Source organism: Pelodiscus sinensis, chromosome 5 (assembly GCF_049634645.1).
Source record: "Pelodiscus sinensis isolate JC-2024 chromosome 5, ASM4963464v1, whole genome shotgun sequence".
Lineage (NCBI taxonomy): Eukaryota > Metazoa > Chordata > Testudines > Trionychidae > Pelodiscus > Pelodiscus sinensis.
The window spans coordinates 118,917,958-118,935,441 of NC_134715.1; the positions used below are offsets into that span (position 1 = coordinate 118,917,958).

Genomic DNA, 17,484 nt, shown 5'->3' on the forward strand with positions numbered 1-17,484 from the left:
CAATAGACTGCCAAATCACAATAGGGAACAGGGTGAATGCACCTATTTATAATACTTATGCACCTTATGCACCTATTTATAATACTTAAGAAAAAAAACTTCATGTTTCTGGGGGACTTTAATTTGAGCGACACATGATGCCATGGTGCCAGTACCAAAATGTTGTTGGAATTTCTAAAAATTATAGGTGATTATTTCTTAACTTTAAAAGTATTGCAGCCGACATGGAAAAATTCTTTGTAAAGAGGAACTGACTACAGGAATGCAAATTAATGGTAGCATAGGTACTTGATCATATTTATAATTTTCAAGCAGAATGAAGTTTAGACTAATTTTTTAATTCCTGTCACCCACACTCTCCTCTCTTAAATGGGGCCAAATTTGCAAAGCTAAAAACAATTCAGCAATGTCAGCTGGGAGACAGAATTTAATAAAAAAATTTGATTGGGAATTACTTAAGAACACCTTACTTAAATGCCCAGAAAATCACATTTGAGGGGGAAAAACCAAACCAGGCTTAGAGAGTAAGTGAAGGCAGCTAAAAATATAATATACAACAAGTAGAACAAAGGGAAAAGATAGTTATTAATATAAACCAGAAGTTAGGAATTGTAGAGAAGGTAGAAATGGTCAATAAATACTTCAGTCCTGTATTTGGGGGGAAAAGAGGTGATAGTCACATCATATGGTAATAGAACACTCTTTCCATTCCATTAGTATCTCTGGAGGATATTATACAAAAGCTACTAAAAGTCAAATACTTTTAAATCAGCAAGTTCACATAAATGGCATCCAAGTGTGTTAAAAGAGCTGACTGAGGAGCTTGCTGAACTGTTAATAGTGATTGTCAGTAAATCTTGGAGCACTGGGGAAATGAGAGAACTGCAAGAAAGCTAATGTGCCAATTTTTAAATAGGATAAACAGAATGACCCGGGTAACTGTAGTCTTGTTAGTTTGATGCTGATCCTGGTCGAAATGATGGATTGGCTAATATGGGACATGATTAATAAAGAATTAAAGGAGGGTAATGTAAGTAATAGAAATCAATGGGGGTTCATGGAAGATAGATACTGTCCAATTAACTTTCTTTTTCTGATGAGAATACAAGTTTGGCTGATAAAGGTATTCATGCCAACATTATATAGCTAGACTTCTGTAAGTCATTTAACATGGTAGCACAAGACATTTTGTTTAAAAAACTAGAATGATTTAAAATAAAAATGGCACGCTTTATATGAATTAAAAACTATCTATCTGATAAGCTTTAAAGTATAATTGTAATTGGGGAATTTTAGTCAAATAGGTGTATTTCCAGTGGGGTCAGTCAAAGAGCTATATGCTATATAACACTTTTATCAATGACTGAGAAAAAACATAAAATCATCACTGATAAAGTTTGTAGGACTTTGAAGGAGTGATAAACAATAAAAAGCACAAGTCACTGATTCAGAGCACAAGCAAACTATGTGTTTTAATAGCCCTAAATGTATACACAGGGGAACAAACAGGATGGAGGGAATCCATCAAGAGAAGCAGTGACTCTGAAAAAAGATTTGAGGGTCATGGTGAATAATCAGCTAAGTATTAGTGCCAAGGCAATGCTGAGATGCATAAATAGGAGTCTTGACTAAGAGTAGAGAAGTTATTTTACCTCTGTGTTTAGCCTTGCTGTGACCACAGCCAGAATTCTGGGTCCAGTTCAAGAAAGATGTTGATTAAATTGCAAAAGGTTTACTGAAGAGTAACAAAAATAATTAAAGGATCAGAAAATGCGCCTTTTAGTGACAGACTCAGAGAGCTCCATCTATTTAGCTGTAACAAATTAAGGGGCCTATAAGTGCTTATGAGGGGAACAAATATTTAATAACGGGCTCTTCAAGGTAGCAGAGAAAGGCAGAACACAATCTAATGACTGAAAGTTGGAGCTAGACAAATGGAGACAAAATAAGGTGTAAATTGTTGACAATGAGAGTAATTAGCGATTGGAACAATTTACCAATGGTGGATTTTGCATCACTGACTCTGTTTAAATAAAGATTGGATGTCTTTCTAGAAGCAATGCTCTTGGGCATTGGTTCTCAACTAGGGGTATATTTACCTGTTGGATTACACAGAGGTTTTCCGGGGGGGGGGGAGGTACATCAGCAGATCTAAATATATGCCTTGTTTTACAACAGGCTATATAAAGGCACAAGCAAGTCAGTAAAAACTAAAATTTCATACTGAGAGCGACTTAGTTATATTGCTCTGTATACTATCTGCTGAAATGTAATTACAGTATTTATATTCCAGTTGATGTATTTTATCATTGTATGTAAACAGTTTCTTCAATAATAGCATACTGTGGCACCTCTGTGTCTGATATTGTAAGCAAGTAGTTTTTAAGTGAGGTGTAACTTGAGATACACAAGACAAATCAAACTCCTGAAAGTGGTACATCACTTTGGATTGGTTGAGAGCCACTGCTCTAGGAATTATTTTGGTGAAGTTCTATGATGTGTTATATAGGACATCAGAGGATCACAATGGTCCCATCTGGTCTTGGAATCTGTGTCCACAGCACACGTCTGGAGCTGAGACTGCAATAATTAGAAAGGTACTTTGTAAAGTGCAACTAACTGTTTCAAAAAGTTTACTGTATGCCTATTAAAGAAAAAGTTTCTTTACAAATAATTTTAATATTTTCATCAGGAAAAGGTTGAACTGATTCAATGATTCCAGGTTTCCCAACTAGATTATATGATTAAGGAAGATGACAGCTTCATTTTCTCCTTTTAAAGAGAAGGCCATGCTCATCAAGAAACTTTACTGCCACAACAACGAGTCTAAGCCTGGTCTAAGCAATACGTCAGCTCATTTTAATTTTTTTTTCAGTTCACTGTCTAGCTGGCCTTTGGGTTCTGTCTGGGAAGTCCATGTAACCGTTGTGTTTTGATGAGGGATATTGCTTTTGTGCTCTACGATGGGAAATGTAGCATGTGTTCAGTCATTAAATCCAGAAGACATGAAATACAATTGAGTGGAAGATTTCTAAATAAGCAGCATACAAAACAGAACACTGTAATCAGAGAGAGGGAGGAGGCCCTGAAAACTGGGGTCCAAGCTGCAGTCTCTAAAGCCTCTGAATTAATCTGGCTTTATGTAGGCTAGTGGTTAAAGCATGTGACAAGGCATTAACTGGGTGATTTTTTTTTTCTTTTAAAGTGTGTGTATTGACCTAAATCTGCACCCAAGTTCAGTGGTAAAACCCTGTGGGAGCTGGCTCAGGCCAATGCTACGTGCTTTTGAAAACTCCCCTCTAAAAATCTGGATTCTATTCCTGGCTCTGCTTTTGAACAGCTGTGAGATTTAATTTTCTCATTTAGTAAGTGGCGCTTAGTGGCGATGATCTACACTCTGTGTTTTCACAGCCACTAAGCAGCAGTAGCCAGAACACACATTAGAGTTGCTCCAAGGCTGTTCTAACTCATGCTAGCAGCGAGGTAACTTCTCAGACAATTGAAGAAGATGGGGAATGCAAAGGTGTCTTGGAGTCACAGAAATAGAGAACTGGTCCCTGAATGCCAAACAGGCTCAAACATTGATGGAATGGCTGTTCATAGAAAAGAAAGGGGCCACATTTCAATTTACATTTCTTTGACCATGAATAGATCAACAAGCTGCTTGCTTAAACTAAAAAATAACAAATAGTTTTGCAGCACCTTAGAGACAAATGTAAATGGTATCATGAGCTTTCGTGGGAACAACCCACATCCCACGAAAACTCGTGATACCATCTACATTTTTGTTAGTCTCTCAGGTGCTGCAAGACTATTTGTTGTGTTTTACTTTATTCAGTTGCAGACTAACACAGCTACCTATGTGAAGCTGATTAAATGGTAGCAAGTATTATTCTAATAGGTCAGTGGGATGCATACTCGAGTTGTCTAATGGATTAGGATGGGGTATAGAGATATATAACAGCATATCACATGTTGCCGCTGAAATAATTGGCTTCAGATGGTCATGCAAGAAACCTTGGTTTTCTAAAGAAATCTGCAATCTATTAGAAAAATAGGCAGAACCATGCAAGCAGGGAAATGTCCAAGAAGATAAATGTCTGAAAGGCATTTTCTGGACTATGGCAGAATTTGACCATGAGATCTATATCAGTTCCCTGACTGCTGAAGCAGAGGATGGTCTAAAGTACAACCACCTGCATTCTGCCTACAGAACTCTCACATGCCTGGTTAGCAGCTGTAAACAGCCTTCTATGTTCACATTATGAAATCAGACGGCTCTCCCTGCTTATCCATAAATGAGGTCTTGCTCCGATGGAACACATGTTATGAAACACACACCTGCTGCTAAGTGTCCAGCACTATGTAACATGGCAATCCATACAGCTGCCAATCCAGAGCCAAATGCTGAGCCAAGGCAGTATGAAAAGCAGTCCAAAAGTTACTGAATGGACTTGCTGCTGGATCAATGGTATTGCCCCTGAACTGCTCAAGGATGCCTGGGCACCAGTAAGCATAGGTCTGCACCAACTGCTTTAAACATGTGAGTATCAGATGGAGTACCAGCACAATGGAAAGGTGGCGTGATTGTGTTCCAGGTACAAGGCAGAGGGCACAAAGTGTAGTAGCTACAGGCTGATCTCATTGCGTCTGTTTCTTGGAAAGGTAATTACCCCTATTCTGCTTGGTAGGATGCAGCGGCTCCTTAGCAGGCACTGTTGTGCACAGCAATCAGGTTTCACTGCTGGGCGACTGATAATGAAGGCTGTGCATCCCCTGTGACTTTTGGCTGAGCTGCACTGAGAACGGAATTGCTTGCTTCACATGGCATATAATCAACATTAAAGCAGTTTTTGATTGGGTTGACAGGTCAGCGCTTTGGTTCTCAGTGAGAAGAGTTGGCATCCCAGATCAAGGTTTCCAACATGCTGCCCACGCTATGAGGGTGAATGTCTCATGGCAGAAGACTAATGTTATAAACCTCAGAGCTGGGCCACCTGATCTTCCCAGAGAAGGTGGCAGGATGCACTGTGGAGAGTGTTGGCAAGAACATTTATGTAGACCACAAGCAGAGTTCAAATTGTAACAGCAAATTGAACATCATCTGATCAGGACTCAGACTTCATGCAGGCAGTATGGTATTGCCTATGGATTTTAAAATGTCCTTTGTTCTGAGACAAGGTTCAGAATCTATTAAATCTGTGTACTGTCTTGGTGCCTGGGAGAAACCTGAAACCTTCTCCCAGGCACCATGTGCTGAGCAGAAAATGGCTCAACTGTGTATGAAATGCCACAATCTCATAGAAATCTGGCTTTCCTCCAGTCACTCACTACATTTAAAAAATGGTGGTGTGTGCTTTTTGGCCATGTCAGAAGGATGGACAAAAACACCCAAGTGCACTGTGCTTTCAGACTCTCCATCCACATAAGAAGGAAGGCATCCCTTGATTATACCTAGCACCTCTGATGGGACCTCCTCAGAAATTCACAGATTTGTGGAATCAAGCCGGATCGGGAAACTTCACTTCGTGATTCCTGGTGTGACTCCATCAACTATGGTCATTCTGGTTGGTGAAATGGTCCTCGGCAGTCTAAATGCATTTGATGCTCATACCTGGGGAATGTCCCTAAGAACATTAAGTGGATTACACTATGCTGTTAGCCCTGATATGTAGAGCTTTGGAAAGGGAATGATATCAAAGCTTGAACTTACAGATGCATGCAGTTGTTGTTCGCAAATCCTTCAGCAATTTGTCCTGTGGGCATTCCCATAGATCAAGTAAACTTCCCAGTTCAATAACAAGTCTGACTCTACATGTGACAAACATTCAAGATAAAATGCAGGCCAGGTCTACACTGGGGGAGAAAGTCGACTTAAAAGATGCAACTCCAGCTACGAGAATCGCGTACTGGAGTTAATATACCTTGACTCAACTGACTTTTAATTCAAATTTCAGTAGCATCCCCATTGCGGGAGGTCAACAGGAGAAAGTCTCCTGTCAACTTCCATTACTTCTTGCGACCCTGTGGAATACTGGAATTCCTGGGGAGCACTATCAGCAGTTGATTTAGTGGGTCCTTACTACACCTACTAAATTGAACTGCAGGAGGTCGATATCTGGAGCGTTGATCTTGGGGTAAGAGTAGACAAGGCCTCAATCTTTGCCCCTGATGACACCGAGTTTGTGTTGTCAAACTTGACCCCTTTGCTGGCTAGTTTTCAGTCCTTAACCCTACATACACATAATATGAATGTGATACACAGAGTGTGTGTGTGCGTGTCTCTCTCTCTCTCTCACCATGAAAATACAATGCCTGGCTATTAAACATCTGATGCTTGATGCAAAGAGAAAAGTTATGTGGAAATATTCTGTCTGCATTGTTACTCCTGGATCATTTTATGTGCCCCTTTCATAACAGTGGGGCTGCATGCATGTGACTAAGAGCAGAATTAGGCCCTTTGATCTAGTCTGTGGTGTATAATTCCCCCACTCTCACACACCAATAGCAAAAATCCTATAACAAAGCCACATTCTCCTCGGCAAAGTGAGTGTAAAATACTATGTCTCATGCAAGTGATTAGAGAAATCTGAGAGCTGGCAGCATTTGATGCACACTTTGCACTGGTGTAAATGATGGCAGATGTGCAAGGGGAGAATTGGGCCCCAACAGGATACAAATTAGAGAAATCTCTAAAAGAAGAACATTTATAAAGACTCTGGAGTAGCAAACTTAGAGCTGTCATGCGTCAGTATTAGCTTTTCTCTGTATCAGTCTTGCTGAATTTTGTGGCTCCGGAATGGATTAATAATTTATCCCTTTCCCTTTTCATTACAATTTTTGTCACAAGAATGAACTCTTGAAATGTTAATACAGAGTATATAGTGAGATGATCACATGCTGTATGCTTCTGACCTTTACAATATTTCCTTTCTAGATGCCTGCCTATGCACTGCATACCAATGTGTGTCTGTGCATTTATTCAGCTCCCCTAAATTCAAAGAGAATTGTATCACATCGCTGTCTATTCAGTATGATGACTTTGACTGAGCAAGAATGCAGTGAAGATGTATGACTAGGGGACATCAGGTTAGATAATATGGTTTATGGCAGACTAAAATGCATGGTAAACTATGTGCAGGATCTCCTATATTTTAATAACCCAGAACATATGATCCTCCTCTCCTATAAGAAAGATTGGTGAGAAAATGTAATTTGGCATTAGAGTAGGCCTAAGGGAATAATATCTGTAAATTAGCATAACCGAGATAAGGTAACAGAATGGTTTCCACTCCAATCGGTTTCCATTTGCTCATAACTTGCTGAAATTTTTATCTTTTGAGCTGAATTTTTCCATGCTTGTTTTCTGCTTGAAGTAGAATGATAACAATAATAATGATGACAAAGGAACAAAAACAGTTCAGCTCTTTGAGCATGAGGTATGTGGGGTGGGAAGAAATACCTCTCTTATTGGTTTGTGTTTTCAATTCTTTTTGGCTGTGTCTAGACTGGCAAGTTTTTCCACAAAATCATCTGCTTTTGTGGAAAAACTTGCCAGCTGTCTACACTGGCCGCTTGAATTTCCGCAAGAACACTGACTATCTCATGTAAGACCATCAGTGTTCTCGTGGAAATACTGTGCTGCTCCCGTTCGAGCAAAAGCCCTCTTGCGCAAACCATTTGCGCAAGAGGGCCAGGGTAGACAGCACAGTACTGTTTTGTGCAAAAAAGCCCCGATGGCTAAAATGGCAATTGGGGCTTTTTTGTGCAAAAGCGCGTCTAGATTGGCACGGACGCTTTTCTGCAAAAAGTGCTTTTGCGGAAAAGTGTCTGTGCCAATCTAGATGCTCTTTTCCGAAAATGCTTTTAAAGGAAAACTTTTCCGTTAAAATCATTTCCGGAAAATCATGCCAGTGTAGACGTAGCCGAAATGTATGACTGGAGCTGTAATGGTTGGGGCTTAAAAGTCGAAAACTGGTACGGCAAGAGCGTTCCCCAAGACTATCTTTAAGTGTTAGCAGAGTTCTATACTTTTGCGTATTGGACTGTAGATATAAAGGAAACCACATCCTGGTATGTAAGAATATGTAGCAGTATTAAGTCTTTAGGCCCAATAAAGTTGTTAAGAACCAAGCTGCAAATGGCTTCAGACTGAAGCTCTCAACAGAAATTTGGCACTGATGTATCAACCAACAGGAAAAACTTAAGAGCATATGCAGCAGATTTCTTGATTTTGTGTTAAGCCTGTAAAGTCTGCAGCTAAGGAAGAATTGACTGCATGTCCATGGATAACTAGGATGCATCGTGAAAAGCATAGTAAAATACATTGCTGTAAATTATTAGAAATATTTGGGATGGGGAAAAGATTCTGTAAGGAGTGAATATGTAAGGAGTGAAGAGGTTGAAAGAGCATTCCCGAAGGCTGGATAAAGATACCACATATACTTGTTCATAAGCTGCCTATTTTGAGTGTGTGTGGGGGGAGGAGAGTGGGGGGGTGATCCCACTGTGAAGAGTGTGTGGGGGAGGGTGGCTTATGAATGGGGTTTTCCCCAGCAGCAGGAAGCAAATGAGTCACTCAGTAGGAGAGATTCTTAATTAAGAACACTCATAATTGAGAACCCTTAACATTTTAACAAAGAGCTTTTAACACTTCCCGGCAGCCAGCAAGTCCTTCAGCTGCATTGCTTCCCATGGCTAGGGAAGTGCTAAAAGCTCAGCTGAGATCCTACGTGCTGATGCTGACCATGAGGAGCTGGGACTGGATGTCTGGATTCTGGATTCAGCTTATAAACGGGTCAGTGATCTTTTTAAACCATTTTTTCTCTGTAAGTTTGTGGGGTTGGCTTATAAACGAATGTGCTTACGTTTGAGTATATGCAATGGAATAAAGGGCCCAAAAAGCCTAAAGAGTTTATAAAACCCTGTAAGTGTCCAACGTGAAACAGTTTTAACAAGATCTGGGGTTTAGCGACCTCAGCCTGCTTAGTACCATGCAAACACGTTATAAATCATTTAAAGCCTTTTATTAAAGATTTAGAAAAGTAAAACTATTAAAGTATTTAAAATGTAAAGTATTAAGCAAGGGCTTTCCTTTTAACAGCATCTGTTGTTCCCTCCTCCTTTACGGAAGCAAGTTGCTAGAAACGTGCACACACGCGTGTCTGTGCACACACAGACTCTTTGAGCTTTTCTGGGACAAAAGAAGAATTTGAGATGAGTTGGAGCTGTTGTCATTGCTGATGTTAACGTCCAGTCACATTTCCTGAAAGACAACCCATAAAAGAAGAAAGAAATAAAGATAGAAGATGCAGTTTCTGTCTCTGGTGACTGCTTGGAGCGTTGTTGCAGGCATGTCAGTCCCAGGACAGAGAGACAGAAAACGGACGACGTAATATCTTGGATTGGGCCTACTTCTATTGGTAAAAGAGACAAGCTTCGGAGTTCATACAGGGCTCTTCTTCAGAAATTGGTCCAGTCAAAGATATTACCTTTCCCATCTCTCTGGTATTGATTCTCTCTCATAACCTCACTGTTGGAGAAACATAGGTTCTATCGCATCCTGAGAACTGGCAAGCTTGTACCGGCATCGGGCTGTTTAGTGCATTGCTTTTAGCTGCCTTTCTGTTCACAGGCTTACAGCAGAGTTTCAGAATTCATAGTCATGGCTAGTTGTGCTATGCCAGACTCCTATTAAACAGGAAGTAGAAGTAGAGGGATGGGAAGGGGAAGAAATAAAGTGGGGAAGTAAAAGGAGGTATGGGGTTGGGACGGGCAACACGGCAGTGGTGATGACAAAGTCTCATATTACCACTGTCAATGTTGTGCGGATTCTTCCTTCTGGCCTGGTCAGAACATCTCTCAGGATTAGAAGGAAGTAGGTCAACGGGCCCAGGAGATGGAATGGGAGGTAGCCGTGGTAGTGAAACTTGCTCCTTCCTCTTATCTCTGTCAGCCACCATTATAGTTGCTGCCTTCTCATTTTCCATCAAAAGCCTTTTTTCTTAATGCAGGGGAGGGGAACTTCGGGCCTGGGGGCTGGATGTAGCCTCGGGGCCTGGATCCAGCTCCTGAGGCTCAGGCCCCCCACAATACTGGGGAGCCTGCTCTGGTGCTTCAGTCCCGTTCCCCCCCCCCCACCCCGACTGCTTCATCATGGAACTGGAACACACAAAATCTACTAACCAGGGCCCCCCAGGCTCTGGTGTGCAAGGGGAATGTGGGGAGTGTCTTTCTCCTTCTCTGTTGGGGCCACATCAGTGAGGAGTTTTTATTTTTGCTTCTCACTTGAGTGTAGCCCCCAACTGATGTTTCTGTGGGTCAGTGGCCCTCAATCCATAAGAGGTTCTCCACCCCTGTACTAAAGGAACCTAGAAGGCAGTGATGGGTGGAATAGCCCATGCCCCCCTTTTTGTGGTCCCCCCATTTGGGCCTATTTTCCAGCACACCAATTTTGGATAATTGAGTTCCAGTTCCCCACTTTTCTGGTTTACCAGGCATGATATTACCACAGCCCTTGAATTATACCAGAAGTGCTTTTCTTTGGATGAATTCAGTCTTTTGGTCTCCCTTTTGTATCTTTTCCTAGCAACATTTCTTGTTGTAGGTTATTGTGACACTGACTTTTCACTCACTCTCACAGTCTGTACAATTAGGGTAAATCTGTTGTCCCCGTTTTCACAACATATGCACGGGGCGGAGACAAGGTTCTGCATGGATCTTTGCCTCAGTCTTTATGGATCTTGGAAGAGGCTCTAGGAGCATCATGTTTCCTCAGGTTAACTGGAGGTGGCTATTCTCTCGTGAGTTTCCTGGGGTTTGTAGGTCTAGTGGTACAGCCAAACACTTCCAGATGATGGAATTTGCACAAGTGATTGTGACTTATATTTTTTAGGCCTGCAAAACTTTCAAGTCCAGGTCAGTGAAGCTTTAGGTTCATATTTTAGCCCACATTCTCCCCCACTGCCATTTTTTAATGTTTTATTTGTTTTCTTTTAATCAAAAAACAAAAAACCCAACGTGCCCAAAACAGCTTTTGATTTTTGGATCCAGACTTTTTATACTCCATTCATCTGAAGAAGTGGGTTGTACCCATGAAAGCTCATGATACCATCTACATGTTTTGTTAGTCTTTAAGGTGCTGCTAGACTATTCGTTGTTTTTCCAGTATGAGGAGTTGTTATAGTTATATTTAAAAAAATCAGAAACTTCATTTAGTGACAGCAGTAAACACTTCATCTATCCCAAACCTTAAAAAACATGAAAATAAATTAAGGAAAAAGTCTACACTACAGTATTTCTCACCTGTACGTGGCCTATTACTGTTAACAGACTTATTCTGAGAAATCAAAAAGCAATGCTCATTCCAAATTAATCAAATGCAGGTTCTGACAAACACTGTTGGGCTGTGTCTACACTGGCCACTTATTCCGGAAAAGCAGCCGCTTTTCCGGAATAACTTGCCAGCTGTCTACACTGGCCGCTTGCTTTTCCGGAAAAGCAATGACGATCTAATGTAAAATCGTCATTGTTTTTCCGGAAAAACTATGCTGCTCCCGTTCGGGCAAAAGTCCTTTTCCGGAAAAACTGTTCCAGAAAAGGGCCAGTGTAGACAGCACAGTAGTCTTTTCCGCAAAAAAGCCCCAATTGCAAAAATGACGATCGGGGCTTTTTTGCAGAAAAGCGCATCTACATTGGCCACGGACGCTTTTCCGGAAAAAGTGCTTTTCCGGAAAAGCATCCTGCCAATATAGACGTGCTTTTTCCGGAAATACTTATAACGGAAAACTGTTCCATTTTAAGCATTTCCGGAAAAGGGTGCCAGTGTAGACGTAGCCTTGGTGATGGCAAAATGGGATAATGTCCACACCAAATTGTGAGCTCCATTTGGGTCATAGCTGCCATGTTGTCCTGTGAGCCAGACATGTGTCTAACTTTGCCCAATACCAATCACTTAGGATGTTTTCCAAGCAGCTGCTCTGTGTAGGGAAGGTGCTTTGGTTCTTCACTGAAGAACAACTACTGAGAAGCCATCAAAGAGCCAGCCAAAGACATCAGTTCTGAATGTCTGTCAACTACTGGCCCAGCCCAATGGAACAATGGATTTTTTTTTTGTTATTTTACAAAGATTTGCGATTTTAGTGTTTTGGGCTTTTGAGTAAAGTGACTGTAGTTAAAAAATCCCATTGCTGATCATGGGGTTCCTTGGTTTTCTGTCACATTTGTCTCCAAAGGAGTTCAACTAGAAGTCAGAGCAACCTAAGTGGAACGTGTCAGGAGCGTGTTTAAATGACTAAGAGCTTGGGAGGTCTGAAATACTGGTTTTAGGATCTGGGGTGGCGGGATTGTGGAGTCCCATGCCTTAAGAAAGGGCTCTGACAAGACATCTGACCTTGGGGAATGCACTCTAGAAGTCCAGAGCTAGGACTATACTCATCCCACAGCTGTTCAGCATAGAAGCACATGGAACCCAGAGACTGGGTTATACTTGCAATAGACTGACCATCCATAGGGGGCCAGGGTTAGTTGGAACAGCAATTTTGTATTCTCATGCACCGCCAGATGAAATGTCTGACTGTTACACAGTCTAAATGGAAAATTAGTCTGCCTCAACTTTACTGAGCTGCTGTTAAGGTTTTTCCAGAAGCTGAGAATGGGCGATAGAGGATGGATCACTTGACGATTATCAGTTGTGTTCATTCCCTTTGAAACACCTGGCATTGGCCATTGATAGAAGGAAGGGTACTAGATGGACCTTGGATCCAACCCAGTATGGCTGTTCTTATGTTGTTCTTATGTTTTTATGAGATGGCTGAGAGTGGAGGATGTATTACACTTCATCTATTAAATGTGGAAGTGAATGTCTACGGTCTTGTCAACAGTTAGCACGATTGGGCTATTTCAGCTGTGCAAATAGTGTGGCTGAAGTTGACATACTCACCGTGATGTCTTGTGTGTGGTAAGGCTGGCAGAGGCTGCTCTCCTGTCAATGCCAACTGCTCTTCTCATCTTGGTGGAGTACTGGCATCAATGGGAGCATGCTCGAAGATTGATTTAGCGCCTCTAAGCAGACGTGATAAATCGACAACCGATGGATCAGATTTTGCAGCATCAGTCCTTCATGTAATGTAAACAAGGCCTTATAGAGAACTGGGGTATGGTATCAGTCATATTGCAGGCAGTGTGAAGGCCCCTTTTCAAGCCATTTGGCACCTTCAAACTGTGTATGTTGCCCGTCTCTGTAACCATGGGATCTAAGAATTGAGTGTGAAATCCTGGCCACACAAAATCAATGGCAATAATAAGTTTTCCGCACTTGCTCTTCCCCCAGACATTATGCTCCAGAGCAACAACCCTCTCCCGCAGAGAGAGCTTTTTGACTGCGAGTCCCAACAAGCTGTCAACACTTGCATTTGTCACAAGGGAGCAATAGTATTAATTTCAAGCTGTTTGGATGGCTTGCCAACTATCAGAGCCTGTGTGGAGACACATTGGCGTTTCCTTCATTTTCTGTCAATATAAAGAAACATAAAACTGATTTGAATAGCTGTAAACTACAGAGACTTTCAACCTATCTACCAAATTAACACACAACCAGGAGAAATGCAGCACAAGTAATTCAAGAAATGCCAATAGAGTTCTGTCTCGAGGTACCTCTGCTGCCAACTAATGTTCTGAACATACCCCACTTAAGTCAATAATATTTCAGTGGTATTTGGAGCAGGGCCTGAAAGAGGCAGTACAATCTGCTCTTTGTTTAAAATATTTTGTACCTTAGCATAGGTTTTCATATTGCTACTCACTACCGTCGTATCTGAGTACCTTCCACGTTAACTGATGATAGTCAAGTTCTTTGGGTTATAGAAAACTCTGCTTGGGGTATGTTTTTTACTTGTAGGTGGGAGGGGAGCTGGGTAGGAGAGGGAGGAGTGATTTGCTGTGAGCTTTTTCTTTGTTGTGGTAGAAAATCTGTATCAAAGGAGAGAGTTTTGCAGCAGCATCTAAAGACAGACAGACACTCTGGATTAATCTAATCTCCTCTGGAAGGTCATTCTTTAGTCAGAGCTCCTAAATAAAAAATGCTTAGTCTCCAAGTCTCTCTCTCCCTTTCCTTCTAGGCAGAGTCTTTGCTTGGTGCATTGTCCTAGATAAGTGCAAGCTGTCTTTGGTTCATTGTATTTCATAGATTTCAAGGCCATTGTGATCAACTGCTCTGACCTCCTGTAGAATATAGGTTAGAGAACATCCCTACATGAACTCCTGTGTGAACTATACCCTCTCTGGGTATGTCTACACTACCCCGCTAGTTCGAACTAGCAGGGTAATGTAGGCATACTGCACTTGCAAATGAAGCCCGGGATTTGAATTTCCTGGGCTTCATTTGCATAAGCCGGCCGGCGCCATTTTTAAATGCCGGCTTGTTCGAACCCCGTGCCGCGCGGCTACACGCGGCACGGGCTAGATAGTTCGAACTAGCAAGCCATTCTGCACTATCTAGCCCGTGCCGCGTGTAGCCGCGCGGCACGGGGTTCGAACAAGCCGGCATTTAAAAATGGCGCCGGCCGGCTTATGCAAATGAAGCCCGGGAAATTCAAATCCCGGGCTTCATTTGCAAGTGCGGTATGCCTACATTACCCCACTAGTTCGAACTAGGGTGGTAGTGTAGACATACCCTCTTTTAGAGAAACAGCCAGTTTTGATTTTACCATTTCTTTGTCATAATTCATGTAATTATTTTGCTGAGATTTTTAGTACATGATATTTGGATAATCTGCCTTTTTTATGCGAGGCATAGATTGTTATTAGCAGAAAGTGAATGCATGGCAGATTACTGGTATCTTGGACACATTTGGCCTCATACAGTCACTTGAGCAATATGCTCATAATCTAGAACCCCGTGTACTAACAATGGCTCATTTTTACTAAAGTATGACTCGGTTGGTATTTCGTATTCAAACTATCACCCTTTTTATGGTACTTTAAACTTCCACTACAAAAAGTTGTTCCTAGTAGAAAGATAAAATCGGGAAAAGGTTACAAACACCTTTTGTTTAATATTTTATTATCTCTGTCATTTGCCGTTGGTCAGGACATCTTAACGTAACGTTTGAGCTAAAGGCTCCCTGTGTAAGCTTCGATCAGTGGTGGGCAACCTTTGGCCCATGGGCTGCATGCGGTCCCCCCTCAGGTTTCTCTGTGTAGCCCACGAGACATTTTGTTGACCATTGCCCATGCACAAGGGTTACCAGATTCCTCTCTGGTTTCCATCCGTGTAGTTTTTCCCCTACCAGTATTACTAAAGCAACACGCATGGAGAATATGTGCAATGAGGTGCATCTTGATTGCATACAACTTTCATTGTGCGAGCCATGTGCTCCCTCTGCAGTGCTTTGCATGCACCCCCCAAATTCTAGTGATGCAAGTGCTGTTAGCTAAATGACCCTGTGCATATCTGTATCTTAGGGTATGTCTACACTACAAAGTTAATTCGAACTAACAGCTGTTCGAATTAACTTTCATAGGTGCTACACATACAAACCGCTAGTTCGAACTTAATTCGAACTAGCGGAGCGCTTAATTCGAACTAGATAAACCTCATTCTACGAGGACTAACGCCTCGTTCGAATTAAGTAGTTCAAATTAAGGGCTGTGTAGCCACTTAATTCGAACTAGTTGGAGGCTAGCCCTCCCCAGCTTGCCCTGGTGGCCACTCTGGGCACCACCAGGGAAACTTGTCTGCCCCCCTCCTGGTCCCGGAACCCTTAAAGGGGCATGGTCTGACTACGGTGCCCGTGCCAGGTGCAAGCCTGACAGCACCCAGCCAGCAGACCCTGCACCTGGCATGGCTTGAACTAGCCACCCACTGCCACCCAGCCCTCCCCCTCTTCCCGGGACCAGGCTGGTGGCTCCCAGGAGCCTGCCCGGGGCCGCAAGAGGTGGGTGCCCGCCTGGTCTAGTGCGGACATCGTGGACCTCATCGAGGTTTGGGGGGAAGCCTCCAACGTCCACGACCTCCGCACTAGGCACAGGAAAGTGGCCATCTAGGGCAGGATAGCTGCCAGCCTGGCCACCCAGGAGCAGGTTTGCATGAAAATCAAGGTGGTCGAGTGAGACCCCGACCCTGAGCTTAGAACATAAAAACATAAGAATGGCCATACTGGGTCAGACCAAAGGTCCATCTAGCCCAGTAGCCTGTCTGCCGACAGCGGCCAACACTAGGTACCTGGAGGGGATGGACGAAGACAATGACCAAGCGATTTGTCTCGTGCCATCCCTCTCCAGCCTTCCACAAACAGAGGCCAGAGACACCATTTCTACCCCCTAGCTAATAGCACTCCATGGACCCAACCTCCATGACTTTATCTAACTTCTCTTTAAACTCTGTTCTAGTTCTAGCCTTCACAGCCTTCTGCAGCAAGGAGTTTCACAGGTTGACTATTTGCTTTGTGAAGAACAACTTTCTGTTATTAGTTTGAAGCCTGCTACCCATTAATTTCATTTGGTGTCCTCTAGTCCTTCTATTATGGGAACTAATGAAGAACTTTTCTTTATGCATCCTCTCCATACCACTCATGCTTTAATAGACCTCTATCATATCCCCCCTCAGTCTCGTCTTTTCTAAGCTGAAAAGTCCCAGTCTCTTTAGCCTCTCTTCATATGGGACCTGTTCCAAACCCCTGATCATTTTAGTTGCTCTTTTTTGAACCTCTTCCAAGGCCAAAATATCTTTTCTGGGGTGAGGAGATCACATCTGTATACAGTACTGAAGATATGGCGTACCATAGCTTGATACTTCCCCTCCTCCTTCTTCCCCTGGCTTCCCCCTTCCAGCTCCCTCCTCCCAGGTTTCCTCCTCCCCTCTCCCACCCTCTCTCTTCCCCTCTCCCACCTCCTTTTCCCAGTCTCCCCGAGTTTTGTTCAATAAAGAGAGTTTCTGTTTTTGAACACACGTGTCCTTTATTTTTTACATCAGGAAGGGGGGCTAGGGAGAGGTAAGTGGAAGGAGGTGAGGGAGGAATGGGGTATGAGCCCCCAATGGGGAGGACTGGGGTGGCTCTGCGGGATCCTCGGGGTGGAAGCTCTCCTGCAGCCCCTCGATTGACCCCCCCTCTGGATGGCAGCCTGCGGCAAGTGCAGCCGGGCTGATGGCTGAGTGCTGTGATGTGCCAAGTGTGGGCATTCAGGGCACTCCAAGCCAGGACTGCTTTGCTGTCCCTCATCGAGTTAGACAAGCGAGCGGGGAGCCCCTGAGAACTGTCTGTCCGGGGTCGGGGTCAGGTCCCTTTAAGCACAGCCCTCGGCTAGCCTGAGACAGCAGCTCCACGCTCTAAGTCCTAACCTGATGCCCTGCCGGCACTGCTTCCGGCCAGCCTTAACCCTGGTTCAGGGTCCACTCTGTGTGGACATGCTAGTTCGAATTAGCAAAATGCTAATTCGAACTAGTTTTTAGGTCTAGATGCACTAATTCAAATTAGTTTAGTTCGA

The 17,484-nt window shown here is 42.9% G+C and overlaps 1 long non-coding RNA gene across 1 annotated transcript; it reads right to left on the bottom strand.

Moving 5' to 3' along the window:
* Positions 1-9,129: 9,129 nt before the first annotated feature.
* LOC142829487 (uncharacterized) lies at positions 9,130-13,868 on the bottom strand. Its single transcript, XR_012903913.1, has 3 exons — positions 13,803-13,868; positions 12,941-13,509; positions 9,130-9,265 (listed from the first exon to the last, which is right to left on the bottom strand). It is a non-coding gene; the product is annotated as an uncharacterized LOC142829487 (long non-coding RNA).
* Between the last annotated feature and the right edge of the window lie 3,616 nt (positions 13,869-17,484).